The following is a 957-nucleotide window of genomic DNA, read 5'->3' on the forward strand; positions in this document are numbered from 1 at the left end:
TACCTTTCTGATAGAAAAGTGAATCTAGTTGGTACTTTGGGGGGTCAAAAGTAAAATTTTCAATAGTTTTCAAAAGCGCCTTGAAAAACAAAAGAAAAATTAAGGAAAAACGGGAATTTTTACGCAAAAGCTGTTTCGAGAAAATCTATTTTGGTTTTTGGTGTAACTTTAAAACGAATGACTGTAGATACGTGCAATTTTCCCTGGTAGTTTATATTTTCATTTTCTATACATGATAAAATTTTCAAAATATTTTGATTTGTTCTGAGCTGTTTACGGATAATTTCAGTTTCCAACTTAATTAGTTTTAGATTCTGAACAAAGTGATGAATGTATTGATTTTACAATGATGTGTGTTTTTTTTTTTTGTTTTTTTTTTTGTTTTTTTTTTTTTGTGTCTGACGACAACTTTTGGAGCAGTAAAAATGCTTCGATTTTCAAAAGTTGTACCTTTTCTGAAAGGAAAGTGAATCTAGTTGGTACTTTGGGGGGTCAAAAGTGAAAATTTCCAATACTTTTCAAAAGCGGCAGGAAAAACCTTAAAAAAATAACGGAAAAACGCGAATTTTTACGCAAAACCAATTTTTGACAAAAACGAAAACTTAATTATACTGTAACTAAAAAATAATTATTGTAAGCACTTGAAATTTGCAACAGATGTTTATATTAGCGTTGTCTATACAGGGTTAAATTTTCAAAGTGTTTCGACTTTTTTTGAGCTATTTATAGACAAATGAAATTTTCAATTTTTCTAAGTATTTTTTTTTAAAATAACGATAAAAAATTTTTGGTTGGATAGAAAACTTTGAAAATTTAATACAAGGTTTCTTATAAGTTGTTCTCACAGTGATAAAAAAAAATCCAAAATCGTTAGTCACAATTTTTTTTTATAAGTGCTTAAAGTTTAAATTTATACGAAATATGTCAAAATTGCGAAAATTTGCAAGTAATTTTGTG

Source organism: Acyrthosiphon pisum, chromosome X (assembly GCF_005508785.2).
Source record: "Acyrthosiphon pisum isolate AL4f chromosome X, pea_aphid_22Mar2018_4r6ur, whole genome shotgun sequence".
NCBI lineage: Eukaryota > Metazoa > Arthropoda > Insecta > Hemiptera > Aphididae > Acyrthosiphon > Acyrthosiphon pisum.